The following is a 19,011-nucleotide window of genomic DNA, read 5'->3' on the forward strand; positions in this document are numbered from 1 at the left end:
CACCATACCTACCTACTATGTGGTATTTCTCTGCCATTCCAAAGTAAATTGCTTGTGTGCTACCTTTAAAATTTCATTCCTTGTCTTTGCAATATATAGCTCATGGGAAAATAGCATTAAAAACTATTGTGGTAAAGAATATGTAGCTTATGTATGTTATTTCTTATAAGTTGCTTGTTGAGCGGTAACCATGTTTCTGGGGACGCCATCAACTATTACACTTTTGTTGAATATCATGTAAGTTGATATGCATGTTCGTCTTGTCTGAAGTAAGGGTGATTTATCATGATCAAATGGTTTGAGTATGCATATTGTTAGAGAAGAACTTTGGGTCGCCAACCAAAGCCATGAATCATGGTGGAAGTTTCAGTTTGGACATTAATCCTCAATCTCTGATGAGAATATTATATGTTGTTGAATTCTTATGCATTAAAGAGGAGTCCATTATCTGTTTTCTATGTTGTCCCGGTATGGATGTCCTTAGTTGAGATTTATCAAAAACGAGAAATCAAATGTGATCTATCTCCTTGGACCTTTGTATAGGCGGCATAGAGGTACCCCTTTGTGACACTTGGTTGAAACATATGTAATGCAATGATAATCCATGAAAATCCAAGCTAATTAGGACAAGGTGCGAGCACTATTGGTATTCGATGCATGAGGCTTGCAACTTATAGGATGTCTTATGCATAACACATATGAATTATTACTACCGTTGACAAAATTGTTTCTATGTTTTCAAAATAAAAGCTCTAGCACAAAAATAGTAATCCCTGCTTCCCTCTGCGAAGGGCCTTTCTTTTACTTTATGTTTAGTCAGTTTACCTACTTCTTTCTATCTTAGAAGCAAACACTTGTGTCAATTGTGTGCATTGATTCTTACATACTTGCTTATTTGCATTCATCATATTACTTTGTGTTGACAATTATCCATGAGATATACATGTTGAAGTTGAAAGCAACTGCTGAAACTTATATCTTCCTTTGTGTTGCTTCAAAACCTTCTATTAAGAATTTATTGCTTTATGAGTTAACTCCTATGCAAGTCTTATTGATGCTTGTCTTGAAAGTACTATTCATGAAAAGTCTTTGCTATATGATTCAGCTGTTTAGTCATTGTCTTTACCATTTCTTCGAATCACTTCATTCATCTCATATGCTTTACAATAGTATTGATCAAGATTATGATAGTAGCATGTCACTTCAGAAATTATCCTTATTATCGTTTACCTACTCGAGGGCGAGTAGGAACTAAGCCTGGGGATGCTTGATACGTCTCAAACGTATCTATAATTTGTTATGTTCCATGCGGCGGTAACCCAGCCAAGACCTCCTGGAACTTCGCGTCAAGCTTGGAGTTGAAAGCGTTCCTCGAGGCCATCCATCTTCTCCAGCGCGTCGGTGAGTTTGGAATCAACGTCACCAAGGCGCGCATCTACATCGTGTGCATGCCCACCCAAAAGGTGGGTGAAGTGAGCATGCTACTCTGCACTCGTCATCTTAGCCGGGTCAGCAACATCCGTCGTGGTTCCTGTCATGATTAGTACTGAAAAAGCACAAATGTATATGCCTACAAACTACGGAATATGGTGGTTCACGCGTAATTCGTCAAGCGAAATAAAAAACTCTTACAAGTTCTTACCAAACAGGAGGACTGTGATATGGCAACCAGCAAGGATCAGCGTCTCCAAAGATTGCCAAAGCGATTACTAGGGCTCGACACAGAGCACGTGGACACAATATGTAGAGTTGTTGGAAGGCTAATATGGTAGCAAAAACAACAATTGTCAAAACAGCAGTGCAATATTGAAAGTATGCTCAACAACGGTACTGTGCTGGTTCTAGGCTAAACCATACTAGAGACGCGAGCCTAGAACACTAACGAGGTCACGGCGCGGCACACAAGCAATGTGACACCCCAGAACCGGTACCATGAGGATCCCAGCGAATCCGCCGAAATCCGCACGATATCGATTTTAGGAGACGTACCACCAAGCGCCTCGTACACGCCGAAGCATGCACGCGATGCGGGTGGAATCAATCACGAGTAGTAATCATTACAACATGATTACAATAGAGCCCACAAGATACAGATATATTACAACAACGACTCCAACGAGTCAAGATACAAATAGATACATACAAAGATCCAAATCATACAGAAGATCAAATACATCCGAGTACGGACAAGATACAAATTTGGACTAAGAGTCTTGAAGATAACCAGTGGCGTCCATAACCCTGCCCAGGCCAAGCCGGAAGGGTAACCTTGCTAGCGTCGTTCTTCATCGTACCGATCTTCATACCTGCCCGGTTATATCCCGTAGAAGCAGCAATAAGTACAGGTTCGTACTTAACAAGACTTCAAGACGTATAAGCATTCGTCAACTAGTCGTCCTTTGTACTTGAGGCACGCAGGGGACTTAAAGGACGCAAGAGGAACGCCATAGGCAATATGGTGGGTTAAGCGGCAGCGCGCAAGCACTAAAAACCTATAGAGACACTCTACAACAGTCGTCTAATCAGAGAAGGTGAGAGAGCGCACAACTAACAGTTCTATACTCTGTAAACATAACACGACCGATGTGTTCCCCCCTCGCAAGGAACTACTTACAAGGGCACTCACACGGTTGTCAAGTTTTAACCATTTATTATTAGAGTTGTGCTAACTTACTACGCAAGTTATTATGATTGAAACAGCAGGTGTAAGTTATCTATGGTCGAGTCATACAGCTCCAAGTCGTCCATAACCGCGGACACGGCTTATCGATAAGATGTAACCCTGCAGGGGTGCCCAAATGTGCCCACACGCACGATCAACCCACTTGCGACAGGTGAATATCACGACTCGCACTCTCCTTCACTACAACAATGTCCAGGAAGCCACCTAACCAATTTGAACCCGTATCGAAGTCCGGCTGTATCTCCGAAGCGGACTTAGCTATGTGCGCCAGCGTGCTAGGTGGTTTAAACACACACTGGGCGATAAACCACTTCACAGAGGCTCCGCGACCTATACGTGCATACCAGAAACAAGGGATACAAGGCACCCAGGGGCTTCCCAAAGTAAATAAGTAACTAGCTGGCATGCACGCAAATAACAAATGGTAAAACATAGCAAACTAGTTGTGGCCACTGACAAAGTTGTAGATTACGGCAGTGCTCGAGGGGAGACCCAGAAACATACCCACGTGTGGTTAGAGCGCTCAGTCTCGGAACAGATAAAAAGAACTCGGGGTCCTAGATTTCATGGAAACACAAGTGAGCCATCATAAAACGAGCAACTGACCCACCGATGCCTCCGCTAACAACTATTAACAAGTAACCATGATTCCCTCAACAGATATAACCATGTAGCATGTGTCATGATTCCCAACAGATAACCGATAAGATAGCGGTAACGGTAACGAGATATAACAGCACTAGCATGCACTACGACTCGCAAGGCAGACCCGATAACCAAACAATAGCTATAGGTGGTTGGTGGAGGCAATATAGGCTGCTTGAGGTAACAAGTGGAAGGGACACGTGACAAGAACGCAACTCAAGGATAGCATAAGGAAGAAGGCAAAATAAAATAGGTGAGCGAGTTCTGCAGGGGCAGAAGTATAGGGGAAAATGCTTGCCTGTTAAAACTTGCTGAAGAACATCCGAAGGACTTGTCGTATCTCACCACACCACTTCGCGATCCTATCCGGGAAGAAGCAAATGCTACAACAAACAACAGATGCAAATCTTACAACTATGGAATAAGAACCGGCATGATCAAGATAATATGCATGACATGGCAGATATGGTGCAATGCAACTTATCCATATTAATCGGAGTCGGAACCCTGGACAAACAAATTAGAGTTGGAGTTGCATTTCTACCGACAAAAGTTAATGGTTGATTAGCATGGCATAACATGGCAGGCGTGAGCTACTTCAATATTAAACGGAGCGGGGAAACCATATTCGGAATCCGAAATACTCCGCATATATGTGAGGTGATCATGCATAACTATCAGCGTGCGACATGATGCGAGATGCAAACAGATGAATGGATGGCATATTAATGTTCCTCATGTTTTTCTGATCAAATTTCATATATAAAACATTTTATTTCGAGTTGTAGATTTAAAGATATGATTTTCACAAGATATAAGCATTTTCTGCAATTTTAGATAAAACAGAGAAAAGGAAAAGGTGGTTTATACCGAGCTGAAGCTAGACAGGGACACAGACAGGTGGGGCTCCACGCCACGTAGGCGCCAGCATGGCAGATGCAAAAATGTTGGATTTAGTCCGTGCCAAGGAAATTCGAACTCAGGCCGCTCGGATCATGGAACAGGAATGGTGCCAATGGGCTGGTGCATCAGATTTGATCATATTTGGGGTGCAGACAAGGTAAAGTGTAAAAGCGTGGTTAACTGAAGAATGAACACTACTAACTGAAAACGTGACAGCGGGTGTTCCTGTAGACAGATTTTTGCACGGATTTTAAAGTTACGGCAACGGAGAAACGGAACATGCTTTTGAACGATACGAAGGAGGTTGAGCAAGAGGGATGTGCCAAGTTTTGAATGTGATGGTTTTGGTCAGAAAAGACGCACGGACACGGCGGCGAAACTCGCCGGGAAACGAGACAACGAAACAGCGAATCTGAATCTGAAACGGAGACTGTTTTCTGGAGCTGACTTTGGAAGACGATAACTTCGTCGATACTGCTCCATTTTGGATGATTCAAAAACCCGTGGATAGCTGGTGATGTGGCATCTACAGAAACAAGAAGCTCGTGCTGATATGGACTGTGCCGGAGAGAATATGCGTCGAAAATGGCCACCGTGAAACAACAAAAACTGGAACCTTTTTGTTTTCGTTTTCGCTCAGATCCTTCTCACGTCGATGATGCAGAGCCGTTGGGGCATGCAGGAGAGAGGAGAGGAAGTGCTGCTCACCCTGGGGTGGTCGGAGACGAGGAGGAGGGCTGCCGGCAATGTGAAAGAAGGGGAGGCCGTGGTAGATGAGGCAGAGGTAGACGGGCGCGTGCAGAGAAAACCGTGGCCGCGGAAGACGACCGGCGACGTGGTACAGCGGGCGCCGGCGAGGAGGTTCTGGCCGAGCTCCCTCGAGTCCTGGATGGAGCGGAGAAACGATGAAGCCCGGAGCAAAAACGGCATGCTTGGCAGATACAGCAGCTCACCGTGGGTTCGAGGAAGAAGCGCAGAGGTCAAGGTCGATGGAGGGCAGCTCGGTCGTTGACGATGAGCGGCGTGCGCGCGCAGAGGAAACCAGAGACGGCGAGGTTCGTTGTTGGTGGATCAAGCAGCGGCTATGGCGCGCGGTTGAGGCGAGCGCGGAGACGGACGGAAGCAGCAGCTGCTGTTTCCTACAAGAAAGGAGTGGCGGCGCTGCGCGGGTGAAGTGGAGCTACGGTTCCGCAGGGGAAGGCGCAGCAGATTTAAAGAGGAGGTGCGACGCATGGTAGCCGTCCCATCGAGAGACAGCGACGTGCGGATGTCCGGATGAGCTGCCGTACGTACGAAGAAGAAGGACGCAGAGAGGAGGTGGGCTGATCTGGTGGCTTGATGATGGGCTGTAATTAAAAGAAGTGGGATGCACTAGATAGGTCGGCTGGGCTGCTTCCTGGAGAGATAGGATGGTTGCCAGCCTCGAATGGGTTAGAGTGGAGAAGGCCACAAGGCTCACGCATGGAGCGGGCCAGAAAAAGGAAGAAAAGAATATAAGATAGAAGGAAAACAGGAATAAGATGATGGTTCAAAACACAACTTCAAAACTTATTTTGAATTTGATAAAAATATAAAATAGTTATTTATTTTACAGTTTTGGGTTTTAGGATTCGTTTTTAAAAGAAATCACAAGGGAGGTTTAATATACAAACCATATGAGAGGGAAACAAAAAAATAGCTTGGGTTTACAAGATAATTTTATTTTGTTGAAAACATGTATATGATGCATGCATGATGTCATGATGATGCACAAAATAAAGCACAACCAAAAATCTAATAGGGGTATTTCCGGGGCCGTTACAAACGACACCACTAACAAGGGATCGCGTCCCGAGATCCCACGTCCAGGTACGGGGGAGAGAGGTGAACTATCGGGTCTTCAGGCGACGTGTCGATCTCCTTGACACCACTAACAAGGGTTCTTGCTCCATGCTGATTGGTCGACACCACTAACAAGAAGTCGTTGTTCCGTTGTTGATGATGCGGCTTTGTCTGACCCTCTGAAGATCGGTCCTATTAGGTTAAAGGCAAAGATCGTCTAACCCATGAAGAAACCTATGACTCAGAGAAACTCGGATAAGAGAGCGGACTCAAAACTCGAATAGATAAGAGGAGAAAGAATATAGATAAGGAGAAAAATGCAGAGCTAATCAGATCTATCAACGAATTTTAGAAAATAGTTTGGACTCTCTAAACTCAACGACCGTTGGCAAGGTTATCCTACATGTTGGACTAGTGGGGTATCGTCAACCTGATGCTCTGATACCAACTTGTGACACCCTAGAACCGGTACCATGAGGATCCCAGCGAATCCGCCGAAATCCGCACGATATCGATTTTAGGAGACGCACCACCAAGCGCCTCGTACACGCCGAAGCATGCACACGATGCGGGTGGAATCAATCACGAGTAGTAATCATTACAACAGGATTACAATAGAGCCCACAAGATACAGATATATTACAACAACGACTCCAACGAGTCAAGATACAAATAGATACATACAATGATCCAAATCATACAGAAGATCAAATACATCCGAGTACGGACAAGATATAAATTTGGACTAAGAGTCCTGAAGATAACCAGTGGCGTCCATAACCCTACCCAGGCCAAGCCGGAAGGGTAACCTTGCTAGCGTCGTTCTTCATCGTACCGATCTTCATACCTGCCCGGTTATATCCCGTAGAAGCAGCAATAAGTACGGGTTCGTACTTAACAAGACTTCAAGACGTAGAAGCATTCGTCAACCAGTCGTCCTTTGTACTTGAGGCACGCAGGGGACTTAGAGGACGCAAGAGGAACGTCATAGGCAATATGGTGGGGTTAAGCGGCAGCGCGCAAGCACTAAAAACCTATAGAGACACTCTCCAACAGTCGTCTAATCAGAGAAGGTGAGAGAGCGCACAACTAACAGTTCTATACTCTGTAAACATAACACGGCCGATGTGTTCCCCCCTCGCAAGGAACTACTTACAAGGGCACTCACACGGTTGTCAAGTTTTAACCATTTATTATTAGAGTTGTGCTAACTTACTACGCAAGTTATTATGATTGAAACAGCAAGTGTAAGTTGTCTATGGTCGAGTCATACAGCTCCAAGTCGTCCATAACCGCGGACACGGCTTATCGATAAGATGTAACCCTGCAGGGGTGCCCAAATGTGCCCACACGCACGATCAACCCACTTGCAACAGGTGAATATCACGACTCGCACTCTCCTTCACTACAACAATGTCCAGGAATCCACCTAACCAAGTTGAACCCGTATCGAAGTCCGGCCGTATCTCCGAAGCGGACTTAGCTATGTGCGCTAGCGTGATAGGTGGTTTAAACACACACTGGGGCGATAAACCACTTCACAGAGGCTCCGCGACCTATACGTGCATACCAGAAACAAGGGATACAAGGCACCCAGGGGCTTCCCAAAGTAAATAAGTAACAAGCTGGCATGCACGCAAACAACAAATGGTAAAACATAGCAAACTAGTTGCGGCCACTGGACAAAGCTGTAGATTCTGGCAGTGGTCGAGGGGAGACCCAGAAACATACCCACGTGTGGTTAGAGCGCTCAGTCTCGGAACAGATAAAAAGAACTCGGGGTCCTAGATTTCATGGAAACACAAGTGAGCCATCATAAAACGAGCAACTGACCCACCGATGCCTCCGCTAACAACTATTAACAAGTAACCATGATTCCCTCAACAGATATAACCATGTAGCATGTGTCATGATTCCCAACAGATAACCGTTAAGATAGCGGCAACGTTAACGAGATATAACAGCACTAGCATGCACTACGACTCGCAAGGCAGACCCGATAACCAAACAATAGCTGTAGGTAGTTGGTGGAGGCAATATAGGCTGCTTGAGGTAACAAGTGGAAGGGACACGTGACAAGAACGCAACTCAAGGATAGCATAAGGGAGAAGGCAAAATAAAATAGGTGAGCGACTTCTGCAGGGGCAGCAGTATAGGGGAAAATGCTTGCCTGTTAAAACTTGCTGAAGAACATCCGAAGGACTTGTCGTATCTCACCACACCACTTCGCGATCCTATCCGGGAAGAAGCAAATGCTACAACAAACAGCGGATTCAAATCTTACAACTATGGAATAAGAACCGGCATGATCAAGATAATATGCATGACATGGCAGATATGGTGCAATGCAACTTATCCATATTAATCGGAGTCGGAACCCCGGACAAACAAATTAGAGTTGGAGTTGCATTTCTACCGACAAAATTAATGGTTGATTAGCATGGCATAACATGGCAGGGTTAGGCTACTTCAATATTAAACAGAGCGGGGAAAACCATATTCGGAATCCGAAATACTCCGCGTATATGTGAGGTGATCATGCATTACTATCAGCGTGCGACATGATGCGAGATGCAAACAGATGAATGGATGGCATATTAATGTTCCTCATTTTTTCTGATCAAATTTCACATATAAAACATTTTATTTCAAGTTGTAGATTTAAAGATATTATTTTCACAAGATATAAGCATTTTCTGCAATTTTTGATAAAACAGAGAAAAGGAAAAGGTGGTTTATACCGAGCTGAAGCTAGACAGAGACACAGACAGGTGGGGCTCCACGCCACGTAGACGCCAGCGTGGCATATGCAAACATGTTGGATTTAATCCGCACCAAGGAAATTCGAACTCAGGCCGCTCGGATCAAGGAACAGATATGGTGCCCGTGGGCTGGTGCATCAGATTTCATCATATTTGGGGTGCAGACAAGGTAAAGTGTAAAAGCGTGGTTAACTGAAGAATGAACACTACTAACTGAAAACGTGACAGCGGGTGTTCCTGTAGACAGATTTTTGCACGGAATTTAAAGTTACGGCAACGGAGAAACGGAACATGCTTTTGAACGATACGAAAGAGGTTGAGCAAGAGGGATGTGCCAAGTTTTGAATGTGATGGTTTTGGTCAGAAAAGACGCACGGACACGACGGCGAAACTCGCCGGAAAACGAGACAGCGAAACAGCGAATCTGAATCTGAAACGGAGACTGTTTTCTGGAGCTGACTTTGTAAGACGATAACTTCGTCGATACTAATCCGTTTTGGATGATTCAAAAACCCGTGGATAGCTCCCTCGAGTCCTGGATGGAGCGGAGAGACGATGAAGCCCGGAGCAAAAACGGCATGCTTGGCAGATACAGCAGCTCACCGTGGGTTCGAGGAAGAAGCGCAGAGGTCAGGGTCGATGGAGGGCAGCTCGGTCGTTGACGATGAGCGGCGTGCGCGCGCAGAGGAAACCAGAGACGGAGAGGTTCGTTGTTGGTGGATCAAGCAGCGGCTATGGCGCGCGGTCGAGGCGAGCGCGAAGATGGACGGAAGCAGCCGGAGCTGCGCGGGTGAAGTGGAGCTAGGGTTCCGCAGGGGAAGGCGCAGCAGATTTAAAGAGGAGGAGCGACGCATGGTAGCCGTCCCATCGAGAGACAGCGACGTGCGGATGTCCGGATGAGCTGCCGTACGTACGAAGAAGAAGGACGCAGAGAGGAGGTGGGCTGATCTGGTGGCTTGATGATGGGCTGTAATTAAAAGAAGTGGGATGCACTAGATAGGTCGGCTGGGCTGCTTCCTGGAGAGATAGGATGGTTGCCAGCCTCGAATGGGTTAGAGTGGAGAAGGCCACAAGGCTCACGCATGGAGCGGGCCAGAAAAAGGAAGAAAAGAATATAAGATAGAAGAAAAACGGGAATCAGATGATGGTTCAAAACACAACTTCAAAACTTATTTTGAATTTGATAAAAATATAAAATAGTTATTTATTTACAGTTTTGGGTTTTAGGATTCGTTTTTAAAAGAAATCACAAGGGAGGTTTAATATACAAAACCATATGAGAGGGAAACAAAAAATAGCTTGGGTTTACAAGATAATTTTATTTTGTTGAAAACATGTATATGATGCATGCATGATGTCACGATGATGCACAAAATAAAGCACAACCAAAAATCTAATAGGGGAATTTCCGGGGCCGTTACAAGCAACTAGCAGCGATGAGGTGGCAATGATGTGGCGAACCGAGATGCGAAATATCACTATGATGGCGAGTGTCTCAACTGATTCCCGAGGTCCAAAAACAGTATAGCCTCAGAAAAAAATTGTCCAAATTTCTGAAAAGTGCTTGATACGTCTCAAAACGTATCTATAATTTCTTATGTTCCATGCTAGTTTTACGACAATACTCACATGTTTTATATACACTTTATATCATTATTATGCATTTTCCGGTACTAACCTATTAACGAGATGCCGAAGCGCCAATTCCTGTTTTCTGCTATTTTTGGTTTCAGAAATCCTACACAGGAAATATTCTCGGAATTGGACGAAACAAAAGCCCAGGGTCTTATTTTCCACGGAGCTTTCCAGAAGACCGAAGGAGATACGAATTGGGGCCACGAGGTAGCGACACCACAAGGCGGCGCGGCCAAGGAGGGGCCCGCGCCGCCCTATGGTGTGGGCCCCTCACGTGTCCCCCGACTCTGCCCTTCCGCCTACTTAAACTCTCCGTCGTGAAAACCCTATTACCGAGAGCCACGATACGAGAAAAGTTCCAGAGACGCCGCCGCCGCCAATCCCAACTCGGGGGATTCAGGAGATCACCTCCGGCATCCTGCCGGAGAGGGGAATCATCACCCGGAGGACTTTTTTGAGATTTAATATTTGGGTGAAAAAAATAAAAAAATTACCCCCGGCGCACCACCCTACTTGGTGCGCCGGCGGTAACCCAAACTATATAGTCAAGCCGGCCCTCATCCCTCTTCTCCTTCCTCACTTCTCCCCCTTCTTCTCTTTCCCTCCTGCTCTTCTCCTTGCAATACTCACCGACGGCCTCCGAAGACGACTACTACTCCGGTGACCTCCTCCTACTCCGGTGACCTCCTCCTCCTCCAGTAACCTCCTCCACCTCGGGACTCTACCTCCAACTCCTTCTCCTCTTCCACCACCTTCACCTCCGGCCATCTTCTCCTCCTCCTCCTCCTCTTCCTAAACCACCACCACCTCTGGCCTTATCCTCCTCCTCCTCCTAAACCACCACCTCCGGTCTCATTCTCCTCCTCCTACACCGGTGCGGCAACGACGACAAGGCAACACACGGCCACTGTTTTCGAGGACCCGAGCTAGATCTAGATCTAGATCTAGATCTGGATCGGGCTTTTTTTTGAATTTCGAAAAAACATACCACCGGCGCACTAGGCCTGGTTCGCCGGGGATAATTCATGTTACTGCTGGCGCACCTGCTGGTGCGCCGGCGGTAACTCATTACCACCGGCCTGTTCCCACCGGCGGGCTCTGATGCGCCGGCAATAGCCATTTTTGGTGCGTCGGCAATAAGGCTTTTCCTTGTAGTGACTTAACCAACATTCCTTCATCTTTGTTGTCTCTTTTGAAGGAGTTTCAAGATGTCTTCCCCGACGAGCTACCTCATGGACTACCACCGCTTAGAGGCATCGAACACCGCATCGACCTCATACCCGGAGCTCCTGATACGAGGATCCCACGTGATCCTCTTGGGGGTTTGCCCGATCTTTCACAGCGAGAACCCAGGTAGTAGATACTCCCAATTACGCGCGGAACACAACTTGAAGTAGAGGATAAATCCAGCAATCAACGTGATGGAGATCACCACGCCTCAAACCAATCTACGATAATCCTTGATGAACACAAGAACCTCCACAACAACTTTATTAGATAAACGACGGCGCCTTCCCCGGAGGGATGCTTCACCAAGCACACACACGGGATAGCGCTTAGACTAAACTTGAACTGGTTCTCCCCTAACCCTAGCTGGCCATCACCCTTATAAGAGGGGTGGATGGGCGCTCCACTAGGTGGGCTGACCTGGTTTGGTTTGGACAGGCCCAAAACCAAACACAACACTAATTTAACCCTAATTGGCCCACCACATGACCTGGCTACATTATTTCCTAGCCTAGAATGAATGACACAACCTTAGACTTAATTATTACATAGCGTAGGTTGTCCTAGCATGTCAATCCCGAATCCTCGATGGCGTATCACCTAGCTTTGTGGAGTCCTGAAATTGGGATTCACCTTGGCCTTCATGCATGTATCATCCTCCCCCTTCAAGAAGTGTTGTCCCCAATGCGTGAGGATCTTCTGGAAAAGGTGGCGTGATATGAACATGACTCTCGGCGTGCTTGACTTGATACAACACTTGGCGCCTCCTTTCTTCTCCACATGAGCTTGGACTTCGGCGCCAATACCTTCTTCTTGTGAGGTCTTGATGGAACCTTGTGTTGCTGAATATGAACTTTCTTTGTGCAACCCTACAAACGAGTAATGCCTGGGCCACAAAGTTTTCTAACACTACCATCATTGCCTCTATGCATCTGCGGTGTCGTAGAAAACTGTACCGCAGTACGCCAGCACGGTAGTGCCGCTGCCCACTGTCTCCACACACGCGCTCGCTTCCCACTCCTCCCACGCGCATCTGCGCCATATGCACTGAAACACCATCAGCACAAACATCATCAGTCTGAATACTGGCATCAACACAAACTAGAACTGTTGCACATGCTGCAACATCCTCATCAACAATAGGCTTGACTTCAACCGGCTTGTCACCAACAAGTACTGGCTTGTCATCTACAGGCTTGGCTGAAATATCACCAACATTGATACTTGGAACATCATGCACCTCATGCTGCAATTTAGGCTTGTGTAACTTCTCCTTACGGACCACTAACTCCACATCGGACTTGATATGATCATCACCCATAGGCTTCAAAGTCCGTTGTTCGCTACCATGCATAAAAGAATATGTATTTGCTCTCCCAGCATGTGTCACATTACAATCATACTGCCATGGACGCCCAAATAGCAATACACACACCTCCAATGGGAACACATCGCACTCTATCTCATCAACATAATCATCAACTGTAAATGGCACATGCACCTTATGAGTAGTAATCTTCAGCATACCACAGCTATTCAACCACACAAGACGTTTAGGTTCAGGAAGATGCCATGTAGACAACCCCAATGCTGCCACCGTCGCCCTGCTTATGCCATTAGTACAGCTACCACCATCAATCATCAACTTGCAAGTCTTGCCCTTTATAATGCACTGAGTCTGAAACAAACTCCACCGCTGACCCTTGTCCATCACGGTACCAACTAGCCACAACATCATCAACACGCCGGTATGCAATAGCAAATTCAGTTTGGCCACCAAATGTACTATCAAACGACTTGCATCTCTCAAAACCACCGTCAATGTGGGATTCCCAAAGCTGATATTCCGCCAGTGTCGCGGACCTAGCCAACCTCCAGTTGATTGTAGTTGCATCAAACTGCGAATCCGTCACAATACTGAGGTAATCATGATAGACATCTTCCTTCCTATCTGCCACGCCACCAAAACATGAAGAAACCATAGAAGATGAATCAAACAGCAGCAGACAAAACAACAGGAGGTAACACAGCAGCAGAAGGTACAGCTGCCGGCCTAGGCTCCGGTCTGCCGACCTGGGCGCCGGTCTGGCCGGTCAGGGGCCCGGTCTTGCCGGCCTGGGCGCCGGCTTGGCTGGTCTCACGGGCCTGGGCACTTTGGGCGGGAGGGCAGAAGCCCCTGGACCCCGGTGGGCACCGGCCAGAGAGCCGGTTTTGGCCGGTCTTGCCGTCCTGGGCGCCGGCCTGGCCGGTCTAGGGGCCGGTCTCGCTGGCCTGGGCACCGGGCGGGAGCGCAGAAGCCCCTGGATTTGCCCCGGTGGGCACCGGCCTGATAGCCGGTTTTGGCCGGGCTTGCCGACGTAGGGCCCGGTCTAGCTGGTGTGGTGCCGGCCCGGCTGGTCCAGCAGCTGGTCTGCCGGTCGTGGCGCCAGCGCCTGTCGCGAAATTGCTTCTTCTTCGTGACTCCCAGCATAGAAAAACGCGATTTTCACACCTGTAACAGCCCTAGATGGTAGAGAAACCGCGTTCCGATAGATAATCCAAAGCACACACCTATCTCCACGCCAACCTCCGTCAACCTTGAGCAAAGAACTCCTCCGATGTAAACCGATCTACGATAATCCTTGATGAACACAGGAACTCCTGCCGGCCAGCACCATTATATGAGGGGTGGCTGGGCACCCCACTAGGTGGGCTGATCTGGTTTGGTTTGGACAGGCCCAAAACCTGAAGTGGTTCTCCCCTAACCCTAGCCGGTCAGCACCCTTATATGAGGGGTGGCTGGGCGTCCCACTAGGTGGGCTGACCTGGTTCAGTTTGGACAGGCCCAAAACCAAACACAACACTAATTTAACCTAATTGGCCCACCACATGACCTGGCTACATTATTTCCTAACATAGAATGAATGACACAACCTTAGACTTAATTATTACGTAGCGTAGGTTGTCCTAGCGTGTCAATCCCGAATCCTCGATGGCGTATCGCCTAGCTTGGTGGAGTCCTGAAATTGGGCTTCACCTTGGCCATCATGCCTGTATCACGGAGGGATGCTTCACCAAGCACACACACGCGATAGCGTCTAGACTAAACTTGAAGTGGTTCTCCCCTAATGACGACACTACACGAAGGCCAACTAGTCCCCCAAGTGCACCGATGACTCGAGCCGAGTGAAAGCTCTACATGACAAGGTGAATTCAATCCTCTCTACACTCGACCTCGACACACCCTTGCATGGTTTGCTACTTCATTCTGAAACTCTTTGTGTGATCAGGTATGAACCTCGAGAAGAATACGCCAAGGGTGGCCCAACACCGGACAAGGAAGGAGAAGGAGAACAAGTTCAGTCGGAGGCCACAGCCTAGGGTCGGCACTGCCGCCCTTCACAGGTTGGCACTTCCGGTGGAGACACCCTGGCACTGCCGGTGGAAGCACCCTGACACTGCTAGCCGAAGCACCCCGGCACTACCGGCCTACCCCGGCACTGCCGGCCTCAACACACCGGCACTGCCTCCAGAATCGCCCGAAGCCACAACCACAGTCCTTGGCCTGCACTGCCGCTGGGAGCACCCCGGCACTGTCGGCCCCACCCACGTTGACTTCATCTGAACCGTCGATTCACATCGTATGGCTGTGTTTATTTCTCGCAAATGACTAAGTTACCGCTGCTTCGAATCTGGACAAGTAGGGCTCTTCCAGCCCCGTTTTAGAGTTAGACATAGATATATTGGATTATAATTAGAGCTTTGCGCACAAACCTCGGGGATGATCTCCTATGTTCCTCAAGGCTACCTCTTGTGAGATTTGGATGATGTTGTGTGAGATTATAGTGTGATCCAGTCTCTCTCACACCTTTGTTCATCTCCCTCACCGATCTCTCACACCGGGATTCTACCTCGCGATCTCTCCCCGTGTGATTCTATCGGCGTGGTTGATCGAGCCACGGGAGTGAAATTTGTTTGTATCGGGTTGGTGTGCGTGTGTTTGTTCTTCGTGTTCATCTCGTTCTTCGTCTTCCCTTTTTTCCCCTTTGATTTCAGGTCAATTCGTTAGATTTGGGCACATCCTAGGCCTTAGTCCTCATCAGGGTCAGTACGCAAGTTTTCTTGCGAGGCTAGCAAAGGAAATTGAAAAAAAACTAGGATTTATTATGTTTGAATCAAGTTTGGTAAGGTTTTCCTTGGTTTGGTACGTGATTATTCTTGTGGGCCCAGCCACGAAGGAAGAGATAAGGAAAGAATCAATTCAGATTGGATTTTTCTAGGAGTTTCCGTTTCGTACAAACCATTATACAAAGGAATGAAAGGACAAGAGGATTTTACGCTTGGAACTTGGAAGGTTTGGTATTAGATACGCAATTTTTTTTGGTGGGGCTGGTGAAAAAAAAGGATAAAAGAAGTTTTGTATGGATCGGATTGGAGATGTTGTGCTGTGCGCTGGACTTCGCACGTCGTTTTTGGTAGGCTTCTAATAAATTTCCGTGACAGTTATGTTTGGTACACTATTTTTTACGTGAAAAAAAGAATAGTTAGCAAGTTTGGTGTTGGTTCTAATGTGATAGCTCGGTTCAGGGGTGCAGCTTTTGTGCACGGGCAGAAATAAAAGAAAGGACAAAAAATGTGAAAATAAAAGGAGACACTGGTTTGTATAAGATTGCATACTCAGGTGTTTCAGCTTATTTGGATCCAAAGTGGACATGAATTTGTTCTGTTTGTTTTGGGTGATATGTATGGTGCACTTTCAGTTGCATTTGGAAGGATGATTGTGTCTCACTTAGGTTGATGGCATCGATGACAGAAAGGGCGCAAAGGTCAAGTCAAGCTAGTCGAGCGGGAGGATGAGGTGTGGAAGACTGGCGAGGCTTGCAGATGGAGAGCGGCGATGTTTTTTTATCTGACGCCACCCTTTTCAGCAGACCCTCACGCGTTGTGGACAACGCTTCTTGATAGGGCAAAGGTGTCTGATCTTTCGATGAGATGATGATAGCTTTGATTTGTTGGTGGAGTTCGTGCTTGACGATCCGACTACACATGCAAAGCTCGTGCGCCAATGCAATCGCTAGGACAATTTCCTGGAGTTACTGATCTTTTAGATGCACGATCACCCTGAACAAAAGGTATTAATTCCTACCTAAAATCGAGAACAAGTAAGAACTAATAATGCAATCAGAATTATTGCGGATATAGATGAAAGGTTTATTGAAAAGGTGGGATTCTGAATAGTCAGTCTTGTTCTGGGCGTTGGCCTCAAAAGAAGTAAACGAGAGTTACAACGATGGCTAACTTTTAGTCTAATCAAAATCCGAGTCTAAACGTGACAGCTATGGAGGTATTTAAAGGAGGAAAAGGTGGGGTTTTGGCCAGCCATGCGTATGGTGGCCGAACCAAACCCTAGAAGGCCTTTCCCCCTTCAATATGGACTCCAAAAAGTGGCTGACTTAATTCCTGCGAAAATGACATGGGCCGGGCCCAAAAATAAAGGTGACACAGCACCATGTACTCATATGGACAAAATTATGAAGTGGAAAACTCTATGTTTCGTCCATGTCTTCATCTCCAATTATGGTGGCTTCAAAGTTCTGAAATCTCCACTTGTATCGTCCTCTTCAATCCTCACATGTTGGCTGCCATCTCCATGCAAGATCATGCTCCAAAGCTTTTCCCTCTTGTCCATGCTAGGTCCATCATTCCTAAGAGTAACAAACACATCTGATTTAGACAGCATCATATTCTTATGTATATGAGGAATAGTTCCAAGAAACGAAAGTACCTGATAGTTAAGTTGTTTGGCACCAGCTCGAGTGATTGGTCCTTGTATTTGTGTGGTTGTTAAGTACAGCGGTTGTATCAATAGATGGGATGTCTTCATCATGCTCCCATTCTTGAACTAAAGTCGTCCTCGACGCGAGATCATCTTCTTCACCAAAGTAAGGCATCAAATCTGCAATGTTAAATGTAGGACTACCCAGTTCTGTTGGAAGCTCAAGTTTATATGCATTTTCATTTATTTTCTCTAACACCTTAAAAGAAACATCGGCGCGTGGCATTAACTTAGACTTTCGCAATTCAGGATAACGTTCTTTGCGCAAATGCAAGCAAACAAGATCACTAGCATCAAACACAACATGCTTTCTTCCTCTATCACCAAAATTTTTATACTTAGCATTCATGTGTTCTATGTTGTCTTTAATAGTCTCATGCAATTTTAATATCAATTCAGCATGTTGTGTAGAATCCAAATTATTTTGCACCGAAGAGGGTAAAGGCAATAAATCAATAGGTGCATGTGGAACAAAACCATACACAATCTCAAATGGGCACATCTTAGTGGTTGAATGCAGCGAACGATTGTAAGGAAATTCAATATGAGGTAACATTCTTCCCACAATTTTAAGTTTTTCTTCAAAACAGCCCGCAGCATAGTAGACAATGTTCTATTTACTACTTTAGTTTGTCCATCAGTTTGAAGATGGCATGTCGTACTAAACAGCAATTTAGTCCCCAACTTAGCACATAAACATCTCCAAAAATGGCTAAGAAACTTAGTATCACGATCAGAGACAATAGTATTTGGCACACCATGTAAACGAAAAATTTCACGAAAGAACAAATCAGCAACATGTGTAGCATCATCAGTCTTGTGACATGGAATAAAGTGTGCCATCTTAGAAAACCGATCCACAAAAAAAATACTATCCCTCCCCTTCTGTGTACGAGGCAAGCCCAAAACGAAATCCATAGAAATATCCTCCCAAGGTACACTAGGAACAGGAAGAGGCATATATAAACCATGTGGATTAAGCCGAGATTTAGCTTTTTGACATGTAGTGCAGCGTACCACAAATCTCTCAACATCTCAACGCATATGTGTCCAAAAGAAGTGTGCAGCAAGTACATCCTCCGTCTTCTTCACACCAAAGTGACCCATCAATCCTCCTCCATGCGCCTCCTGCAACAACAAAAAACGAACGGAACTATCTGGGATGCATAGCTTGTTAGCACGTGATAACCCACAAGTATAGGGGATCGCAACAGTCTTCGAGGGAAGTAAAACCAAATTTATTGATTCGACACAAGGGGAGACAAAGAATACTTATAAGCCTTAACAACTGAGTTGTCAATTCAGCTGCACCTGGAAAAGCACTAGTAACAGGGGTGATGTGAAAGCAGCAGTAATATGAGAGCAATAGTAATGTGATAACACGAAGCGATGCAGTAACACAGAGGCAATGGCACCAGAAAATAGTTGATACTACTTCTAATGGCATATAGGACCGAGTGAGTATTTGATGATGAAAGATGGACCGGGGTTCCCAGCTATCTACACTAGTGGTAACTCTC

At 46.4% G+C, this 19,011-nt stretch overlaps 2 long non-coding RNA genes across 3 annotated transcripts; both read right to left on the reverse strand.

The window, feature by feature from the left end:
• Window positions 1–2,074: 2,074 nt before the first annotated feature.
• Window positions 2,075–5,409, reverse strand: LOC127294960 (uncharacterized). The gene is made up of 3 exons (XR_011743356.1): window positions 4,940–5,409; window positions 3,627–3,711; window positions 2,075–2,306 (listed from the first exon to the last, which is right to left on the reverse strand). It is a non-coding gene; the product is annotated as an uncharacterized lncRNA (long non-coding RNA).
• A 1,100-nt stretch (window positions 5,410–6,509) lies between these two features.
• Window positions 6,510–9,598, reverse strand: LOC139830604 (uncharacterized). 2 transcript variants are annotated; one of them, XR_011743358.1, is made up of 3 exons: window positions 9,418–9,598; window positions 8,223–8,307; window positions 6,510–6,899 (listed from the first exon to the last, which is right to left on the reverse strand). It is a non-coding gene; the product is annotated as an uncharacterized lncRNA (long non-coding RNA). The 2 variants fall into 2 exon arrangements; XR_011743357.1 differs by having other exon boundaries at window positions 8,794–9,598.
• Between the last annotated feature and the right edge of the window lie 9,413 nt (window positions 9,599–19,011).

This window comes from Lolium perenne, chromosome 4, assembly GCF_019359855.2.
Source record: "Lolium perenne isolate Kyuss_39 chromosome 4, Kyuss_2.0, whole genome shotgun sequence".
NCBI classification, from domain to species: domain Eukaryota; kingdom Viridiplantae; phylum Streptophyta; class Magnoliopsida; order Poales; family Poaceae; genus Lolium; species Lolium perenne.